This window comes from Nasonia vitripennis (assembly GCF_009193385.2).
Source record: "Nasonia vitripennis strain AsymCx chromosome 3 unlocalized genomic scaffold, Nvit_psr_1.1 chr3_random0007, whole genome shotgun sequence".
In the NCBI taxonomy this organism is placed as follows: Eukaryota; Metazoa; Arthropoda; class Insecta; order Hymenoptera; family Pteromalidae; genus Nasonia; species Nasonia vitripennis.
Genome location: NW_022279626.1, coordinates 52,323 through 71,983, shown reverse-complemented (window position 1 = coordinate 71,983; position 19,661 = coordinate 52,323). Strand labels below are relative to the sequence as shown.

The following is a 19,661-nucleotide window of genomic DNA, read 5'->3' as shown; positions in this document are numbered from 1 at the left end:
TCCTTAGGTTGTGGATAGAGGAAGAGCCCCTGAGAAAGAGGTTAGCTGCGAATAAATTGAATAAGCAGCCGCGGACAGCCGATAGGAACAGGCGTGGGTGTGATGAGCCCACACTGTCGAACGCATTCATCTAGAAACACTACGCAAGCACCACAACAACAAAAACACTTCACATTATCTCTTATCTCTCAATCTATCTCTTTCATCACACATTACAAAAATGGGCAAAAATCCTGCTGCCGAGGAGGATGCGGGACCGATGACAACTGCCCCGAAAGGGGATGTATGGAATGATTCGTCACCTGGTCTTACGCGGTAACGATGCCAGCAAAGGCGCGCTGCCTTGCAGGGGGGCGCTAGGATGCGAGGATGAAACCGTAGTGTGTCTGACGACGAATTGACACTGTCCTCGTCAAAGTCGGAAAGCTCTCATACTTAGTTCTAGAGAGGTATGGGGGTTATCACCTCTAGAACGGTGGACTCACCTGCGATCGGAACAGGATCCGAAGCGCGCGGGTTTAACATAACATCATGGCTCAAAAAAATCAAATCCGAACCAAAAGGGACTTAAGGGTCGGAACTTGGAATGTTCGCAGTCTATACAGAGCAGGTACGTTTAAAGAACTCGTAAAGGAAGTTGATAGGTACAATCTAGATTTGGTAGCAATACAGGAATCGCGGTGGCCAGATGGCGGAGTACTAGCATCGGGTAACTTCACGTACCTGTATGGGGCCGGGAGTGGGGGATCTCTAGGCACCGGATTTCTCGTAAGCAAAAGCATCATACATTCGGTTAAAAGTTTCAAATCCGTCAATGATAGGCTCTCGTACATCATTATCGAAGGTCAATGGTATAGATATGTATTTATTAATGTACACTGTCCTACGGAGGACAAAGAAGAAGAAGCTAAGGATCTCTATTACGAAACTTTAGAGCAGGTAATCGACCAGTTCGCGTCTTACGACACAAGAATAGTATTAGGCGATTTCAATGCTAAAATAGGTAGGGAGGAAATGTTTAGGCCTACTATAGGTAAGGAAAGCCTGCACGAAGCCAGCAATGATAACGGTATTAGGGTCATAAATTTCGCGGCGGCAAAAGATCTTATAATCAAAACTACGTGTTTTAAACACAAAAACATACACAAGGCAACGTGGACATCGCCGGACGGGGCCACACAGAACCAAATTGATCATTTCCTCATTGAAAAAAGACGTCATACTAATGTTCTTGACGTAAGAGCTTACAGAGGGGCAGATAGCGACTCGGACCACTTCCTAGTAGTAGCCAAATTAAGAGCTAGACTAGTAGCGAATCAAAATAGTAAGCGAGCAAACAAGGTAGAAAGTTTCGATATTTAGAAACTACGAGATAGAACAGAGCGAATTAGGTACCAGATAGAAATTAATGACAGGTTTCAGGCAATTGAAGAAGCAAACACATCGCCGGAGGGGAATGACGAACCGAATAGCTTATGGGGGGACATCAAAAAAACGGTAAAACAGGCCGCGAACAAAGTACTGGGTAAAAAGAAAAAGCCAAAGAGCAAACCATGGTTTGACGAAGAGTGCGAACTCTGGTTTGAAAGGCGCAAAAAGGCTAAATTAGATAGCTTACAAAATAGAAGCGATAGGACCGTAGAAGAGTATTCTAACGTAAGGAAACAGACGAGCGCGATCTACAGAAATAAGAAGCGGGAGTATCAAAAGAATCTTATTAGGAGAATAGAAACTAACAGTAAGGAAAATAACCCCCGCGAAATGTACAGAGGGATTAACGCCATCAGAAAGGGTTTTAGGAGTAGAGCGCAATTGATGAAGGACGAAAACGGGGACCTCGTAACAAATGACAACGAATTACTGTCGCTGTGGGGACGAAATTCACACTGCTCAACCCCACGTGGAGGAACCAAGCTACCAAGAAGTAGAGGCCGCGATTAAAAAACTAAAAAACAACAAAGCCGCGGGAAATGACTCTATACCAGCTGAGTTACTCAAATATGGGGGCGTCGAGCTCACTTTCAAAATCTATAAACTAGTATGTGCCATCTGGAAAAATGAAACAATACCCGAAAATTGGAAGGAATCTATCATTATACCGATTTTTAAAAAGGGGGATAAGACAGACTGCAATAACTATAGGGGTATTTCACTTTTAGCAACGTGCTACAAAGTTCTGTCAAATGTAATACAAGCTAGACTCACTCCATTCGCGGAAGATATAGTAGGAGATTATCAATACGGATTTCGGCGCAACAGATCGACGAGCTATCAAATGTTTACCATAAGACAGTTGTTAGAGAAAAAGTGGGAATTTTGCGAAACCATACACCAATTATTTATAGATTTTAAAAAAGCGTACGACTCTATTAAGCGAAGCAAAATGTATCAAATTCTAGTACTTCTCGGTGTACCGAAAAAACTCGTGAGATTAATTCAAATATGTCTGAACGGAAGCACGGGAAAGGTCCGAGTAGGCGGTAATGTATCAGAACCCTTCATGATACGCGATGGTTTAACCCTCTACGGTGCTGTTCAACTTAACGTTAGAGTATGCCGTTAGAAAAATGCAGGTTAGCCAGATGGGCGCAACGCTTAATGGAACAACGCAGATACTAGGCTACGCAGATGATTTGGATATACTGGGGGATTGTAGGGAAACGGTAGCAAGAAACGCGGAAATCCTTATAAAAGCGGTGGAGTATACAGGGTTAGAAGTGAGTGAATCAAAAACAAAGTACATGATTGTGGATAAGCTAGGCATCTGCAGAGGGGAGGAAGATCTCAGAGTTGGGAATTTTACTTTTGAAAAGGTTAGCGAATTCACGTATCTGGGTACGACCATAAATGATAGAAACGAGATTAATGTTGAAATAAATAAGAGACTCCATTCGGGTAATGCTTGCTTCTACGCCGTGAGTAATTTACTTAAGTCGAGGCTGTTGTCTAAAAACGTTAAAATAAGAATATACAGGACAATAATACTGCCGGTGGTTCTGTACGGGTGCGAAACGTGGGCTCTCACTAAGCAGACGGACAACCGTTTTAGGGTATATGAAAATAAAGTCTTGCGAAAAATATACGGGCCGAAGAAAGATGAGGAAACCGGGGAATGGAGGAGACTACACAATGATGAGTTACACAATCTGTACGCGTCACCAAATATTAACAGAATAATAAAATCGCGCAGATTGGGATGGGCAGGGCACGTAGCAAGAATGGGAGACGACCGTACGGCAGCGCGTGTCATGAAGGGCAGGCCGTTGGTAACGCGACCTCTAGGTAGACCTAGACGTAGATGGGAGGACAACGTAAAAGCGGATCTAGTAGAAATAGGACGGGTGGGTGTCGATCGGAGAGGTGCATCTTGGGTGGGGTTGACACAAGATAGGGCAGCGTGGAAGGCTTGTGTAGATGAGGCGATGAACTTTCGAGTTCCAAATGCCATGTAAAAAAAAAAAAAAAAAATGTATGCAGCTCTCTTATCTTTGTCAGCATCAACCTCCATTTCCATATCACCTGCGTCTCCACATGCAGCAGTGGTCAGATGATAAACCTCTGCGGCTTCTAGGCGAGTTTGGCCTTCTCCAAAATCTATGGGGCCAGCGTCAACCACTGGGGCTTTCACCCGATCGGAATCGACGGCGGGACTAAGCACTGTGGATTGACCCGCTTGGGGTAGTAATGTTATTAAGTCACTATCCATGTTTGATTCATCTTCGGGGTTTCTTCCCCTAGCTTGTTTGGTCTGCAGAGCATATTTTATTTCTGTTCTACCCTTTGGTCGGTTGAGGAAACCTTGACGCGCCGATGAGCTTTTTCCTATCCGCCTCCCAGGGGACGCGCCACATACGGGGTATCGGCATCCCCGCACGCGCTCGCGCGTGTGTGTGTGCGTATGTGTATAAGAAAAGCTTTAATATTGTTTACAGTTTATGGATAATACTTTTTAAACTTTTTAAAATTTGTATTAATTATTTATTGATTGATTTCAGATTTACGCTTTAGGATTGCTTCAGCAAATGTACATCATTTTTGTCACTTCCTGTTTATTTTCAGTATATTTCTGGTTCGTTGCCAGTTATTTTTGGTCACTTCCAGGTAATCTTGTAATTTTTCCAATTACTTCCGGTTTACTTCCGGTTTACTTCCGGTCGACTTCCTGTCAATTTCTGGCCAACTTCCGGTTTGCCTTTACTCCTTAGGAGGGGTAGTTTTGGGAATGAAGTGAACTTCCTGCCGGAGGCTACCAGACACATTTTAATATAATAGAGGATTTTTCGATATTGAGAAAAATGATGAAAGTTAATGTACCATACATTATAATCAATTGTTCTCAAATTTTACTAATGTGCAAATATTAAATACAATAGCGACTGCAAATGCTCTAGCAAAAACTCCGCAATCATAATAATTAGTCTGATACTGTATTTGTTCAAGGTTTGAAAACTCTAGTACAAAATTTGAGTATTACGAGCTGTTCAGTTCGTTTTATTCGTTCAAGTAGTGTAGGTGTAAATTTAGGCTTTTTGAATTTCGCGCCGCTGCGCGCTCTCCGTTGCAATGTTGAGAGCGCGCGCGATGCGTCGAGTTGCGCGCCGCCGGCCCCGCTTGCGAGCGCGCGAAGGGCCCGCGCGCGCGGATTCCTGTTCGGATTGCCTAGCGCTTCGCACGTTTGGCTTCCTTACGCTTTTCGATTTTTTTTTCTTCGTACGGTGAGCCAGTGACTTGTTCTTCTCAGAGCTATCACTGTTCACCTCGTTCTGCGCCGTGTTGGTAGTGTTTAGCGGAAAATTCGCGATCGCGTCGTTCGCGTGTGTGTATTTGTGCGAGTGTGTGAGTGTGCCTCGAGGCGATAGTCTTATGGTTTGTTGGCGAAGGTGTCCACGTGTTGTACGTGACTCCTTCGGGGCGAGCGAACAGCGGCAACACCCCTTGTTGCCCTCATGCCAAGCGTCTGGCTCCCCGAGACGTCGGGGCGCGCTTGGTGCACGGTTGCGGACCATCCTTTCGCTCCCCAGGCCCGGCTTCCAGACCTCCAGGACCAGGACGGAAGCAGCGGCGGACTACGACGAGGCCCTCTTCAGCGGCGGTTTTTGCGTTCGTCTTTGCGGTAAGAGAGCTCTTTCACTTGAGTTTTTTCTCTTTTAGAGTCACTGTTCTCTTTCTTTTATTTGTATAGTTTCCCTTTCCTTATTTTCAATAAAGCTTACACTTGCTGAGGCCTTTCCCTCTAAACCGTGAGGGTTTTTACGCCAAAGCAAGTGCTTTTTGTGTACCGCGAAATCGTGTGTGTTAATTAAAAAGAACCCTTCACTCACTCAACCCTTTCCTTTTGTCGGAACTCACTCTGAGTTCTTTCACTCGTTCTAAGATTAATATTCACGAGCATTACGAAAGCAGATCATCAGCAAAAGAATCAGCGTCTAGCAGCAGTAATTTCGAGTATGAGCATGATTCGCCGACAGATTATCCTCGAAATTTTTCTAGCTATTATTCCGAGTCCATAAGGAATAATTCCGATTCCACTTATGGTAACTCCAGTTCAGACTCCGAAGTGACTCCTGAATTTTCTGAGAGTTCAGAACGTTCCGAGCGTCTTCTACATGAGTCCAACCTACCAACAGAGAGTGATCTTACCGATTCCGACAGGGCTAAGGACACAGTTACTGAGGATGATGACTAAACGAAGCATCCAGTTTTAAGGCACTATTGTATAAGGACAGTATCCAGGGTAAACAGTAATTCTGACAAATTAAATAAAGTGCAAGGTAGTCGGCCTTGCGTGGGTTCTGCGGGATCTCGTTAGGAAAGTAGCTTAATAGAAAGTAGCTTAATATAAAGTAGCTGATAGGAAAGTAAATAAGACGCACCGGTCGTACACTTGATTCTGTTTATTGACTTGCCTCGTCGGCTGCTCGGTAAGCTCTGTCGCTTCACTACATCCAGCTCCCGAATCTGTCAAAACACGCGATACCACGTGATCCCCTTACGCACCTTCCTCGATCGCTTAGCTGTGTCGAATATAATATGTACAGAGTACAGTTTGCATACATTACATAAAGAAAATAGAGAGTGGTTTTTCGTGACATCTCTGAGCACAAACGTATACCTACAGCACGCGAGACATCGTCCGCATGTCTAGACCTCTTGGATCATAACAAAAATACTTCTGATATCATTGAAAATAAGTCTTATGAGAAGCCGCCTTATTTTCGGTTTACCCCTATTTTAAAAAAAGGTTTCAAAGTTTCTTCAAAAATCAAGAAGTTTCTATCAGTTTATAGACATAATCGCCAGACACCCAGCAAGTTCCATAGACCTCTTTTGGTTATAGAGAGAGATAAAAGAGAAAATGCAAAACAGAACAAGCCAACTGTATAAGTAAAGACACAACACTTTTTTTATGATTCTGACCATTTTATGGCCATATTATAGCCTTTTTTTGATTTTTGAAAACATTTTTTCCTTTTTTTTTGATAATATGATCAATACAATATATTTAACAATAGTGTATCTAAAAGAGCATAAAATTTCCTACTTTCTTTTGCAAGATTTTCCAGATTGACTGTTGCGTTCAATTTTTATGATAAAAAAGGTGATTATGAAAAAAAAATTAAATCGTCAAGCGTTTTGAAAAAATGTATAACAATAAAAAATGTTTATATCTTTTTGCTCTGATAGTTTTAAATCATTTTAATGACTAGTTTTCAAGCTAAAAATAGAAAACTAAAAAAATGGATTTCCAATGTCGTACAATTTCGGGAGTAAAAAGGCTTTAATTAAGTTAAAATTTTGGGAAAATATCGATCTTTTGATCACCTAAGATAGGTTATTTTTTCAGCTTATAAAACCGTTTAGGTTAAAAGATATCAGGATTCAAATTCTTTGCCTCTCACCCTGTATACCCTGTATAACTAAAAATTGCTATTTCTGTTAAACCTTATAACTCGTTAACTGAAGTTCAGAATGTTTTAAGACAATTCATAATTTTATGAGGTTATGAGGACTCTATGTAAAATAATGTGCTCCTTTTTTATAATATTAAAATTTCACGTTGCTTACTAGATAATAATGAGACATCATATTTTCTTTTTGTTCACAAAAATTTTAGCAACTTCATTTTCATAATGATCAGTGATTGAATAATCAATTTAACTTAGCGACAAAAATTGAGAAAAATTAAAATTCGAAAAAATTAAAGCATGAAAGGCAGAAATTAAAAAACTAAAATTATGAAATTAAACAATTTCTAAAACGATAATGTTGAATTGAAATATCAGAAAATATAAAATACCAAGATTTTTGAGTGTTTTTGTTTTAAATGTAGAATTTAAAATTCATTTTGCTTCCTCCTAGAGAAAGCTTTGTAATAGTAAAATTTTGAGTTTCGTCAAAACTTCTAGAAAATACTTTTTGGTGTGTTAGAAGTTCAAATCACGTATTTTTAGAAAATGTCCGTATGGATGTGTGTGCGTGTGTGTGTGCATGTATACCGTAATATTTCTGGAACTGCTCGGTCAATATCAATAAAATTTGACATGCATGTATATTTTTGGATTCTGAATTCGGAAAAAACATTTATTTTTTATTTTTCTAACTATTTTTTTATGGCCAATTTTTGATTTCTCTTTTGTTTATAATCTTTGTTGTACATAATACACTATTTTTATTATTGAAAGTTTATCAATATGATTATGTATAATTAAAGAGGAATTGGAATGAGTCGTTGAGTTTTTGAAATAAGAAACACACCAATTTCGCGGAAAATTGAGCGGAAAAAAGCAATTTGAGTCGTCACATAAAGTTTCATGACAATGAGAAACAAACGTGCAGAACATGTGGTAAACAAGTGCGTAATCCTCTCTTTAAAAAATGATGGCCTTTGTTGTGAAGCATTTAATACGTGATTCTGATTGGTTGCTGGTTGGTTATCTAGGCAACGAAATCAGAACCGCGCTTTAAATTCATAACCCTCAAAACAGTCATAACTCATAACCCTGGTAGAAATGTTTGAGGTGTTTAAAATGAAATGTGAAAACGTTGATAATATATGTAATATAACTAGCAAAAAACCTTAGTTAAAATTAATCATTACCAAGAGTGTGTAGTATTAAAACATGTGTATTGAAAAGTGGCACCTAACCCTATTTGAAGTAGTAATAAAGTGTGTGAATAAGTTTGAAGATATACAGTGTCTCTGTGCCCAAAGTAGCCCTCGGTGAAGTTTGAGAGGTGAATTTAAAGAAAAGTTCAGTACCTGAGTCAGTAAGTTTAAGTCTAGCATTAGCTACAATGCTCTTTGAATTGTAAAAAGGCTACTAGACAACTAAAATAAGACACTGCCGCTTCCTATGTTACCTAGAAATATGTAACCTAGATGATTCTGATTTAACTATTTTCGTTCATATTTTCACATCCAGGCTCATGCGCATTTTTTAATTGAGCAGCTGAAATTTTACTTATAGCCAGTTACGCAGAAACTACTATCTCTAGCACATTGTATTTCTGGTTTCTAGCATATTTTTATATGGAGAAAGTGATAAATGTTTTGGCTTTTTTGTCAAGGTATTAGGTAATTAGAATTTTGACTTTTAATAGTTGTGAGAAATATACCACTAGAAATACAATGTGCTAGAGATGATAGTTTCTGTGTAACTGTCTACAAGCAAAATTTGATACGCTAAATTAAAAAATTCATATGGGCCTCGATGTGAAAATATGAATGAAAACAGTTAAATCATAATCATGTAGGTTACATGTTTTCTAGGTAGCATAGTAAGTATCCGTGTAAAATTTCAGTTGTATAGCTTTTTTATAATGCTAATACATGGCATTTTAATGATAGACAAACCCACTGACTCTTATACTGAACTTTTCTTCAAATTCACTATTCAAACCAATGATGACGACATTGAGAATTATTAATATATTTATTAAAAAATAGTTTTGAGGGATTTAGTAACATGCTTATAAAATATTAGCAGACGTAAGTGTGCCGCCCAACACTTATGGTAGATTTTCTATCAGTGTTATTAGACAGAGATAGAATCATGAGCGCGCGAAGCGCGCCTTCATTCCTAGTCTATATAAACATGAGCAAGATGTACACTCTTCTAAAAGGATGAGGTGCGAAAAGTGTAAAAAATATATAAGGAGTGGATCAATGAAACGGCACGTTGCTACTTGTGGTTCAGTTTGTACCATTTGCGATCGAAAATTTACGTCTAAGAGATATTTGACACAACATATTAACCACAAACATTGACATATTGTAAAATATTAATAATACAATTGAAATATAAATAAAACTTTTCTTTTGTAGTTGCCCTGTACTGAATTCCAACTTATTCAGATCCACAATATTTTGTATTATTTTTTAATTGCTCCTTCAACAAAATAATCGAGATTGAAAATATTTAAAAAAGCATTAACATTGTATATTTAAATAATATTTTATCTATTGGAACTATAAATTTAGTTGGAGGAAGCTACGTGCCAATGAATTGGCAGCGGTTTTTTTGACTGTCATAGTTTTTTAATATTTTCAGTTTAAAAATTTTACTTTGCATTATAAATTAATGAGTAATTTTCGTGCTTCAAATCTTTATCAATTGAAATTTTTACTTTAACCCCTATTAGAAATTAACATAAGAAAGAAAGATCTTTACAAAACTTGAATTTTATTACTATTGCAAAAATATATATTTTAACCGAGCGACGCGAGGAGTGAGTATTTTAATTATAAACAAGAAAAAAATTCGTAAGAAAAATTTTTTGTAATATATATTTGTTGTAATACGTTTATGACTTCCACCTTTTTTATACCTGAAAAGCGACTCTCAAGTAACCTTTTTTTGACCAGCCTGGATAAAGCCAGCAAAAATAGTATATTATGTACTAATAGCGTAAAATAGGTCTTTTTAGACTGAATGTGAATCTTGCCGTATAAGTTGAGGCGAGTAATCCGAGCCGTAGGCAACCACTAAGGTGACTTTTTTTGACACGGTACCTCTAAGTATTTAGTTCGATATATAATACATTTACCTATATTTATATAAGCCTCAGTACAAATTTTAATCATTTTTACGAATTTTTCAAAGAGTAGGCAAAAATAGTATATTACACACCTAAGAAGGTCAAGTATTGGCGAGTTCATAGCTTGTGTACATTACCATCCGAGCTGAAGGCGAGGCTCGCCATTTTACCTCCCGTGGTGTTTATACGATTTTACGTTTCCCGGCCCTGGGGTACGTAAAAGCTAATTTTTGCTCGCTCTTTACAGACTGGTCAAAAAAGGCCACTTTAGAACCGCATTTTAGGTCTAAAAAACGTGCAAATCGTGCATGTGTTACAAAAAATATTTTTTCATCTTCTTTGTAAAAAATTGGTAAAAACGATCAAAACATTTATTGACACACGCACACGCGCACACACACACTGCGACGTTGCGAACGTCGCAGCCGCTTTGATACGAGGATTCATGATCAATGAGATCATGCGCAGAAGAAACAAGCGAGTCAGCTTGTTGTTGTTGGCGCTGGCCTGTCTTCTATTCGAGAAACGGACTAGCTAACCGTCAACGTTGGCGCGATGAGGCGCGAGAGGGAGCATCGTCAGCGCGCGAACTGATTGTCCTCTGCATGTCGCGAGCCAATCAGCGAGCGCTGATGCATTACTTGTTATCTTCGGGCACCAGCTAGAAGCGCGGGCCTGACGGGCTTGAGGACAGTGTGCGCGCGAAAAAGTAAATATACATAAACGACAAATAAATAATTAAATAAAAAACTGTACAAGCGATAAATAAAAATCAATAAATAAAAATAAAAATAAAACAAGACAAGTTTTAAACTAAGATTAGAGCTAAAATAGTCGGAGATCGCAGAGAGACTAGCCACTGGGTTTGCATTTTACGCGCTTAAATCTTGCAGCTTAAGGCAGTATAAATATAAATGCTTTTTGAAACAATAATGCTTATAGAGAGATCGCACGGAATGAGGAACCCTGTTCCACATGTACGTAGCGCCAATGCAAAAGGAGCTCCTCAGACATTCGGTGTTAAAACCCTCGATAACAATGTCAAGCCGAGAGCGTCGTTTGCTACCGGGCCTGTCTTCGGGGATAAAAGCAAATTTTTTGGCAAGATATTTTGGCGAGCTCGTACGCAGAACAGCTGCCAGAATACAGAGCGTTAGATAGTCGCGTATAGCGGGATATTTCAGGATCTCAAGTTGTGTGTAGATCGGCGATACGTGCTCGAAGATTTTCACCCCTGTCGTGAAACGCAGGGCCGCGGTTTTACATCTACCTAGTTTCGTGACCAGTTCTTTAGAGAGATCTGAGAAAATACTCGCACAATAGTCGAAGTGCGGGAAGGCTAGAGATTTCACGAGCATTAGATTCGTGTCAGACGGCAGAAAGTTACGGCATTTTCGGAGCTTGGAAAGAGCCGCGAAGCTCTTCCTAGCGACAACGTTACACTGCGCTCGCCAGGAAAGTGTAGAGCCGAGCGTTACGCCAAGTACCTTCAAAGATTCACCAGGGTCAATCATAGTGCCATCAACAACTACCTCCGGTACGCTTAAGTTGCACAAACGACTCATATATCCGCGAGACCCGATCTACATCGCTTGCGTCTTTGCGGCATTAACGATAAGCCCGTTCACAGAGGCCCAGCTAGCGATTTTGGCAAGGTCTTGATTGACCTTGGCGACAATGCCCCTGACTTCGTTAATATTACCACTGAAATAGATGAGGAAGTCGTCGGCGTATAAATGATATGAGCAATGCTGAAGAATGAGAGGCAAGTCATTGATGAACAATGCGAAGAGAGGAGGACCCAAAATATTACCCTGAGGAACACCGGCAAGCCTATCTAGGGGTGCTGAAGTTTCTCCAGTGCGAAAAGTCACCACCTGGGATCTGTTAGATAAAAATGAGCATACCCAGTGACAAGCTGAGTCAGAGAAGCCAATCGAGCTGAGTTTCTCGACCAATAGGTTGATATTAACCACGTCAAATGCCCGCGAAAAATCAATGCCAACCATCAATGTTACATTTCCAGCATCGATGCCCTCCCGAATGTCGTCGGTGATTTTGACAAGGGATGTGTGTGTGTGCTGTGGTCCTTCCGAAAACCAGACTGATAAGTGTCGAGCAAATTCCTCTCCGCCAAAAAGCCAGCTATCTGATTGTAGGCGACCTGCTCTAAAATTTTTGCTGGTGATCATAGAATGCTTATCGGTCGAAAATCGGCAGTAACTGATGACGATGGCTTTTTTGGCAGGGGCAGCACTATAGCTTGTTTCCAGTCTGACGGGAAGATACCATACTGGAGAGAAGTGTCGAATATGTCCAACAGTGCATGCATAATGGCGGGCAGAGAGTTTGTTAAGTCCTTTAGGGAGATGTCATCGACACCTTTGGCATTAGATTGTGCTGCGGAGAACGCATCAAGCACATGTTCAACCTCGACATGTTTAAAAAAAACTGAGAATTGAACGGCGGTCTCTCGGGCGGGCTCGGAAGATATAGTGGGGCCGCGCTCACAGAGCCTATGAAGTGCCTATTGAAGGTGTCGGGGTCGACAGGCATCGACGGTGTTTCGGTAGGCTTCGTGATGCCGAGTTCCTCGATACTGCGCCACATTTCCCTCGGGTCCACGCAATTTTGCAATTTGTTTCTGTAAAAATTGAACTTAGCATTTCTTATGGCCGACTGTACAGAGTTGCGCAGTCGGTTGTAGTGAGTTCGAGGTTTGCCGCGGTGCCTAAAGTCCCTCCACGCTTTGTCGCGAGTAGAGATAAGCCTATCGATGTCGGGAGTAATCCAAGGCGACGGATTTTTCCGAGGCTTGAACTCACGATAAGGCGCATGCTTGTCCAAGGATTCAATCAAGCTTTTAGTAAGAAATTTAACTTTGTAGTCAATGTCAACAGTGCGATAAAAGGGGCTTCAATGATTTAACCCTTGCTCCATCCGACAAACAGATGTAGTCTATGGTGGTATGCGAATTGTCTGTGTGGTGTGTATGTGCGAAGGGGATTGGCTCGAGAAAGCAGCTTCTTAGAGAATCTGCAAGGGTGACACGGGATGAATAATTTGAACGCCAATCAATGTTGAAATCGCCCATCAGTATGTACAAATCATACGCATTCATGTAATTTAGAATGGCCTCCTCAACATCAGACCAGAATCAGGCCTTGGGTGGGCTGTAGACAACACCACAGAAGATTTTACAATGCTCTAAGGTGAGCTCAAGAAAGAGGAACTCAGGCCGCTTAGAGTAAACCAGCGGTTGTGCTGAGCAACAGAGTACTCTCACGGTGATGGACCGGTGTACGTAGATAGCAACACCACCACAACCCTTTCCCTCCCTATCTGCTCGAAAGAGATTGAAATCTGGAATATCTACAATGGCCGGGGATATTGGTTTTAAATGCGACTCGCTTATGCCTAAGACATGCAGCCCATTATCTCGCGCTACGGCACAGAGGTCGTGTAAGTGGAGCTCAATTGATTGAGCATTCGAGTGCGCAATATTCAAGAACCGCTCAGAGTTCGCCATAGTCGATTAATAGCATTTTCTGCTCAATCTGCCTGCGCAGTAGGGGACACTTAGCCTGATTAGTAGCAGCGTGCGCTGTGCTTGTATACTTGGCGGACACACAGTTGTTGCAACGTAAGGACGCCTTTTTTTTGCAAGTCTTGCTCTCGTGAGCACCGGCGCAAAACCCACAACATGTATCCTTGCTGCATTCTTTCGCTATATGACCGAACCGTTGGCATTTAAAGCACTGTTTTACGACGACATGATCTGAGATACGACAGGCAGACAAGTCGATGTTGACCCTTTTGCGGTTGAGTAGCGCGTATCGAAACATTGGCTTGGCCTCAACGACATATGAGCGAGACTTCTTATCGCGGGCTGGATAGATGTAGACAGGTTTCACATCCTCTCTAGTCGTGTCCGGTATATTTTGGTCAATGATGCATGATACGATTTGGTCAGCCGTCAGTTCAACTGGAATATCGTGCACAATAAGACGAGGGTTCATTTTGGTCTCTTCCTTAACCTCTAAGCCCGCTCTAGCTAGGTCCGCCGACGTTCTGAAGTTTTAACTTCCCAGGTGGTAGCCTCTCGTTCCCTATGAAAGCAAGCAGCGCGTTACAACTCTTGTTGACTTCGTCCACGAGAGCGTTCACTTGGTCAACGGTCAGACCCAGCGGTCGAGGACTCCCGGAGTTGGAGATCGAATTTGCGAACTCGACACTCATAGACTCGGACGCATCACCGTTATCACTATCACTCACTGTCCCGACAACCTCGCTGTCGTCGTCGCCTCTTCTCCTTTTCGCTGTTGGATGAGCTGATGTGACGCTATTCATCCTTATCGGCTGCGCGAGTGTGAGGTTCCCACCATGACTCATAGGTGTCGTAGGTCCTTGGCAGTTGATAAAAAATTGATGAGTCAGCAGCGACGACAAAAGTGAGATTAGGATGATGATCGACGAAAACTTGAAGATTACACAAGAAAACAGCCGTCCACCTCGAATAAAATTATCAAAGTAGGTGGAGGCATCAAAGAGCTTGCCTGTTCTGCAAAATAAAAGAGCCCGGAGGCACGTGGACGGCAGAAATAGTTGAACAAACCAGGAGCGTATAGACGAACGAACTGTACAACTCACCAGACCAAAAGGCGGGTGAAAAAGAGTGGTGAGAGAGAGAGAGAGAGAGAGAGAGAGAGAGAGAGAAAGGGAGAGAGCGATTTAGATTTCAGATTAAGATATGGTTTTATTTCTGTACATTATGTTATACATTTTTAAGGTTATATATATATATATATATATATACTAGTGGGGCTCCGCCTCCCTGCTCGCTTCGCTTGCCAACCCCCCATTTTAGTGTCTGTGTGATTTTTGTTTTCAAAATTTAATTTTCATGATCTGATAATTACGTTCAGGTTCGTTAAGAATTAAAATGTATCAGGATAATACAAAAGATGAACTAAGACATAATAAAATTAAATCAAATGATTGTAAACTTTCTATCATTAATCAATAAACATTAATAATGCAATGATTATTTTTATTTTATAAATATACCAATTTTACCCAATTATTAAGCACAAAAAGATAGTATATTACAAATCTACAAAGTATTACACGTGTAATACACATATAATCTCATATTTATTATGCATTAACTTGTTGTTATAGCATTAACAAATCATGCTTAAATTAAACATGTATTTTAGTATGTCAATTATAATTACTGTTATCCGTAAACTTTTTAAGACAAATTAAACATTTGTACTTTTATTAATACTATGCGCTCGCATGTGAGTCACATCTTTAGAACAAAATTCATTCATTTTTAACAATAACCATAATTTAGTATAATTTGATGTCATAAAATTATATGAAATTATTGGTAATTTTTATACAATAAAATAAAAAAAGCAAAAAAAATGGAATTGATATAATGTGCTTCTGACAGTACCCCTTGGGTGGTGTGGAAAACTTTCTATTATTGTTTCACTGAATGATTATATATAATAATGATTGTTTCTAATAATTCATTAAGTTCTTTAAACTCACTTATTCACCTTCAACTTAATGAATATAAATAAATTGTTTTATAAAGATCTCTTCAAATATGACGGTCTCAAACCCGATAACACAAAAAGCAGTCTCTAAATATGCTAATTAAAATAAATTTTAAACTTTAAATATAGAACTAACAATACATTTTGAGTAAGTTAATCATAACAAATTTGTGTTATTTCTGTGTGTGGGGGGCGTGGGGGTCTGTGGGGGGCATTCAGATTTTCAAAAATAACAAAAATCAACGATTTTTACGTGATTTTGTGGGGGGGGGGGGGGCAAGTAAGGGGTCTGTGGGGGGCGGTGGGGGGAGTATAGCCAAAATAACTATATAATATATATGTATATATATATATATATATATATAATCCCCCTCGAAGGATTGCCACCTTGTCGTGTGCCCGTTGAACCGGTGAGGGAGCTCGAACCCGGACCCGGCGAGAGAAAGTGAATGTTTCTGGCTGTGTCTGATTCCCTGTAAAACGAGCTCTCAAATGTATGTGGATCCCCGTAAAAAGGGCTCTTTCTTGCTTCGGACTCTCAACGGGCCTGGGGGCGGAACTCACTCAACTCTCCTCGTATCAGAGGGAGGAGAGCGAAAACTGCCTGGCGGACCGACTAGAGGCTAGGAGTAATCCCCCGACCAGGCGGAGGCAGTAGTGACGGTTGGGAACCCATGAATACACATATTACACCCTAACACTCACACATTGCCGACCCCAAAGCTGCACCCGGGCACGTATGTCCACCAGGGTCACTCGAGGGGGACTGACTGCGTTGATTTGAGGGTATCGTAAGAAAACTAGGTTGTCTGGCGCTCTTAGACCGTACATACTTAGATAGTACAAAGATCTGGGTCAGTCTAACCAGCATGACCTGGCTGCCCTATCATCTGACGAAAAATCCCGCCTGACCTGACAGTGCCGGTTGGTGACCGGATAGAACCATGTTGGCTTGGGCAGGGGGCCCTGCTAAGGCCATAGGTGTCGGGGTTGGCTTCTCCGCGCAGGGTGGCTTCTGGGGTGCGTACGGATCTAGGATGCGGGGGCGTGGCTTGGTCCACATACACTAACACACTCGTATAACATACAAAATGAAATGGAAAAGAAGAAAACACAGGAAACGGTTTCAAAAGTGCCAGCAACAAAGGAGCTCCCCAGCTCAAACCAAGTCCTCACGGACGGTATTCTAAAAGACCGGGCAGCTGTCGTCAAGACGGCCAATACTGGTGCAAGTTCCCAGGAGAGTCACCAGGCGGCTGCGGGGGTCGCCCCAGCAGCAAATACCGGTGCCTCCTCAAAAACTGAAAACAGTAAGGTAAGGAAAAGAAACAGGCACGCTAATAGGAAGCTAGCCTCGGGGGCGAAACTGAGGACGAAGCATCTTGAAGACGCTCCTGGGGGGTCTCAGATTAGGACCCTTGCGAGCGCGACCAAAAGACAACACTCCAACAGCTCCACCTTGAGGTAGCTCAAAAAGAGGTCCGTTGGAGACGCTCCAAAGAGCTACAGTCGAGTGGTCGCTACGGACTTAAAGGAGGCCATCGTTCCGGTTAAGTATCCGGAAAAACGCCTTGACGAGGACCAGGAAAAGAAGGTCCTGGAGGCCTTGGCGGGGGAGATTGATGACGCCCCAGACAGAGGCTATTTTCCGAGTTTCTTGGATAATTAGTACCAGAGGGGTGTACAAATCTTCTACTGCAAGGACTAAAAGGACAAAGAGTGGTTACTTATTGTTAGTAAAGCCACTTAATAATCGTGTGGGGGGGGGGGGGCCCAACTTAAGGCTATTAGGATAAAAGACCTCCAGAAACTGGTCAGAGCGATGATCTACGCCTCCGGAGTGCATACTGTGGAGGTCGTGGTGAAGCGCTTGAAAAGGCAGAACACCACACTCATACCGGACTCCTGGCTGGTCGCCGAAAACAAAACGGTGACGGTGGGCACCATGGCGAAAAAGAAGGAGGAGACGGCCATTCGGATGCTGCTGGAAAGGACTGAGGTCGAGGCACTGAAGGCCCTTGACTTCAGACCTTTCTGTAGAGGCGGCAGGGCACACGTCGTCCCGTTCAAAAAAAAAAGTCGAGGTTATGGAGGTCGATCTCGGCAGCGGTGCTCTTGAGCAAGATGGCTGATCGGGGGCAACGCAACAGCATAAACAATATGAATGGCGCCGGATCTGTACCGGACACCACCATAGAGTTTACGCAGATTTATCTGCACCATTGCAAGAGCGCTTCGGCCGTTCTGGCTAGACGTATGGCGGGGGTGCGTACAGGTATTTGCCTAATCCAAGAACCTTGGATTCACAACGGCAAAATCGCAGGTTTAAACGAAATAGGTACACTGATCAGCGGTAGTCCCATCTCGACTAGAACGTGCCTTATTGTTAAGGGGCTTTAGGTGGAGACAATGCCAAAGTACTGCTCAAGGGACCTATGTACGTCTAGGGTAGGCTACAAGGGTACCGACGGTGAGCGGAAAGTCATTATGATTGCCGCAGCATACTTTCCTTACGAGGAAGCGTGCCCACCAGAGGAAACGGTCGCATTAATTAAAGAATGCGAAGCCGAGCACTATAATATACTTATAATGGGTTGTGATGCAAACGCACATCACACATGTTATGGCAGCACAGACTGCAATTCTAGAGGAGAAAGACTATTGGAGTTCTTAGCAGCAACGAATATGGACTTTCTTAATACGGGCAGCAGACCCACGTTCTGAAACACCGTAATGGAGGAGGTCATAGACATTACCCTGGCCTCCAGGAACATGTGGTCCAAGGTTATGGACTGGAGAGTGTCGGAAGAAGTCTTCATGTCGGATCACCAAAACATCGTATTCAGACTCGGCGGACAAAGTACGCTCGACCTGCTCATAAGGAACCCTAGGAAAACATATTGGGTAGGTTACAGAGAAGAACTCACGGCCAAGATCAGATGCTTCTCTGTCACATACGGGACGGCGGAGGACATCGACCACTGCAGTAGGATCCTAAGGGACATAATAATAAGTTCTTACGAGAACAATTGTTAACTTTGGCTGAAGAGGCCATCGAAGGGCGCTCCCTGGTGGAATAAGTCACTGAAGAAACGCAGAAAGAAAGTAAGCCGGCTATATAATCGGTCAAAGAACACGCAGAATGACAAGGACAAACAGGAATATAGAGCGGAGCAAAAGGAATATAAGAAGGAGATCGAAAAAAGGCCGGGTTAAAGGGTTTTGAAGCAATACTGCAAAAGCCGAAGTACGCTATTAGGTACGGCCAGGCTATGCAGTGTCCTGCAAAACCCGAAGAAGCCTCTGACAGGCTCGATCAGACTAGCAACAGGGGACTGGACAATGAATGGACAGAACGCCCTAGAGGGCCTAATGGAAACCCACTTTCGCGACTTCAGGAAAGGAGCAAGGTCAGAGGCTGTCCAGCTGATGGTCCGCGGAGAGGACTGGAGACTAACAAGACGGGTAACAGACAAGGCAAGGATAAGATAGGCTATAAGGACGTTCGAGCCCTACAAGGCGGCAGGTCTGGACGGCATTTTCCCGGCTCTGCTGCAGCAGGGCATGGACGTATTAGTCCCAACTTCGGAGAGATTGTACCGAGCGTGTCTGCCACTGGGATATGTGCCGGAAGAATGGGGGCAGGCGAGGGTGACTTTCCTGCCAAAACCAGGTAAGACACATCACGCGGTCGCAAAGGACTTCAGGCCAATCAGCATGACCTCGTTTTTACTCAAAACCCTGGAAAGGCTGGTTGACAGATATATGAAGAAGTCATCACTAGTAGAAGCGCCGCTGCACAGCAAACAGACATGAAAGTCAGTGGACACAGCGTTAGTAGACGCGGTTAGCTTCATTCAAAAGAGTTTGGTATTGGTGGCTTTCCTAGACATCGAGGGGGCTTTCAATTAAACGACCGGCAAGGCGATTTCAGCAGGTGTTGGAGGAGCACGCAATACCAGCAACTGTCGCCAGGTGGATCAGCGTTATGCTGAGGACCAGGACGATAGTGGCTGCCTGGGGAGCGTACTCTTGTAAAGGAGTGGTGAGAAA

General features: G+C 42.2%; 1 protein-coding gene across 1 annotated transcript in view; it reads right to left on the bottom strand.

Moving 5' to 3' along the window:
- The window catches only part of LOC100680292 (protein unc-13 homolog B-like), a 110,840-nt gene that overhangs the window by 61,863 nt on the left and 29,316 nt on the right, over positions 1 to 19,661 (bottom strand). The window lies entirely within an intron of this gene.